Raw genomic sequence first — 3,199 nt, 5'->3', positions numbered from 1 at the left:
TCTTTTGGTTGGAACACTTAATTATTTTTCACTTAAGGTACTTATTTATAGAAATGTGGTTGTTACCATTCTTTATTCCTGTTTTTGATATATGTTTGTTGTTGTTGTTGTTGTTGTTGTTGTTTTCTTAAGGAAATCCCTCAAATATTTCCTGTAATACTGCTTTGGTGGTGATAAAATCCTTTAGCTTATTTTTGCCTGGGAAGCTCTTTATCTTTTCTTCAGCTCTGATAGCTTTGCTAGATAAATTATTGTTGGCTGTAGATCTTTGGTCTTGATCCTATTGAACATTTTTTGCCAAGCCCTTCCATCCTGCATAGTTTCTTTTGAGAAATCAGCTGCCAGTCTTATGGGTGTCCCCTTATAAGTAACTATCTGTTTTTCTCTTGCTGCTTTTAATATTCTTTCATTGTATTTAATCTTTGGCATTTTAATTATGATATGTCTTGGTGTGGGCCTCTTTGGATCCCTGATATTTGGAATTCTCTGAGCTTCCATGTTCATTTTCTTCACCAGGTTAGGGAAGTTTTCCATCATTATTTCTTCAAACAGCTGTTCCATCATTATTTCTTCAAACAGCTGTTCAACATCTTCAATTTCTTCAGTTATGCCAATTAGACTGATATTTGGACCCTTAATAGTGTCCCATATGTTCCTTAAATTATTTGTATAGTCTTGGCATCTTATCTCTTGCCATCTGATTGCATGTCCTTGGCTTTCCTGTCCTTTAGATAGGGTATTTGATCCTTTTCTTTATTCACTTTGTTTATTCCTTTGTTTATTCCATTTAATATACTTCTCATCTCAGATAATGTGTTCTTCATTTCAGACTGGTTCTCTTTTATAATTTTCATTTCCATTTTTATGTGTTTTTCTTTTTTATCTCTTTGTTGATTTTATCTACACTTCCCAAAAGTTCATTGAGCATCTTTATAACCAGTGTTTTGAACTCTGCATTTGATAAATTACTCAACTCCATTATAACTGAATTTCTGTTCTATTCTGTCGTATGGTTTCTGCTTCTTTGACTTCCCATTTTGGCTGCCTTTCTGAATCTGTTTCTATGTACTACACAAAGCTCCTAAGTCTCCTGGTCTTATTAGTGTGGATTTGTGAAGTAGGTGTCCAGTGGCACAGTCCTGAGATGGGTTCAGCTGAAGGCCAAACTTAGCCCAAGCCTCTATCCCTCTGGTGCCATCTGTTAAGATTCAGCAAGCAATCCACAGATATTGTGCTTATGGTTGCTTCAAAAGCCCACACCAGAAACCGAGGCCAATTGGCGTCAATGTGAGTCTAGGCGCTGCTCAGCAAAGAGCACCTGACTTCATGAGGATATACCTGGATGTGGCTTGTGGGGCCATGAGTTGGGGGAGGCGGGGTTTCAGGGAATCCTCTGGGTGGAGTGACCTCTGTTATCAAGTTTGATGACCTCTTGACTATGGTGGCACTGTGTCTGAGCACTGGGAGGGAGGAGGACTCAACAGAGAACAATGGATACTGCTGGCACTTCTGTACAGGTGAGTCTCTCTTTGACCCTCACTCCGACAATGTCCCCCTGTAAGTCCCTTGTGCCCCATGCGTGCAGCAAAATCGACACTGGTGCTCAGGGCGGGCAGGTGAGTCACAGCGAAAATCTGCTCATGGATTCAGCCCCTACCGCTGCTGCTGCCACAGCCTAGTTCGCACTCAGCTCCTCACCCTGGGGCAGCCCCATCCTACCCTCCACCATTGGAGGGTGCTTTCTTGGATTGCTCCCTAGTTGTATGGCTTATTCATCCCAGGCTATTTTTCCTTGATGTTGCTCCTTGTTTCCATCACAACTTTGATTTGGTTTTCAGAGGGATGAGCAGAGCCTCTATCATCTACTCCATTTTTTTCTCTCTCTGCCACTTAGGAATTTTTAATTTTCTATTCCCATTTTCCCCCAGGAAGACTACCCACAACATCTACACTTTTATTTATCTTTTGCATGTTTAATGAAGTTATTGTTACCTATATCAATATATGAAAAGTCAGAATCTCCTTGAAAAATACAAATTTGAGCAAATTATTAGAAATGCCATGTCTTTTTCTCATTATTTGAAATGGAATGCAATGAAAAATTATAAAACATTTCTTTATGAAATCCCTCATCAGTCTTCTTAGGTATTTGTTTTTAATGGTCTGAAAGACTAGAGCATGTATATTCCATATATCTTCAGCCCATAATTACATTCATTCAATGGCCATATCTGAAGGAAATTATTATAGTGTAGAAATAGAGATATTAGCATTAGAATTGAAAATCTTACATTAGAGGATTAAAGAATGAATTTGGAAGCCCTTGAATATTTTGAATGTTTGAATTACAAAATTCCAAAAGCAACTGTACTGTAGTAAATAACCTTATGTTGACCCATTGTGCAGTTTTGTAGTGCTCAATTGTCCTCAAAATTTCTCATTTTCACCTGTACTGGGGAAGTCTAAGTGACTTCATATTAAGCTATATTCTGAAGCTTGAAGTGGGTTTGTTAGAAAGAACTCATACAAGTCTTCCTTTAGACTACCTGCAAAACTTCCATGTGTTCTTTGCTACTTGAGAAAATAACATTTATTGTGTAAAAATTAATAATTTTCGTTCTGAAAAAAAATCGATCTCATCATTTTATTTTGTGTCCTGACAGCTTTTGGTCATGTTTTTTTTTTAAGAATTTAATTATTGAAACATCTCAAACTGCCCATATTGTATGTACCTGACATTAATACACATGCTGAGACTTCTATTCAAAATAAATTTTAATCTTCCTTTAGGAACATTTCTTCAATAGAAAGACTTCTTTTGAGAAACTAAGATATTGGTAATTAAAATCTTCGAGACATATTTTAGATGATTCTACATCATGGAATGTGTTACTAAGAATGTTCTGTTTTAAATTTTTTTAGAAACCCAAATACTTAGGGTAATAATTATACTTAAATAAAAACAACTAATAAAATTGCTTGGGAATTCTGCCTTTGCCTACAATAAAGCAGCAGTCAGAGGGTTTATCCTCCACATGAAACAATAAAGAAACCAAATAACAATGTATGAAATAATGGTTTTCAAGATATTATACATACAGTTACAAGTATAGTGATACTAAGAGATGGAAAACAAAAAAGATAATCCCTATTAATATTTTAGCTTACTGCCTGGATAGCATTTCTAGGCTGTAGCAAA

This window comes from Pteropus medius, unplaced genomic scaffold (genome assembly GCF_902729225.1).
Source record: "Pteropus medius unplaced genomic scaffold, Ma_sr-lr_union100, whole genome shotgun sequence".
In the NCBI taxonomy this organism is placed as follows: domain Eukaryota; kingdom Metazoa; phylum Chordata; class Mammalia; order Chiroptera; family Pteropodidae; genus Pteropus; species Pteropus medius.
This window is presented reverse-complemented; position numbering follows the sequence as displayed.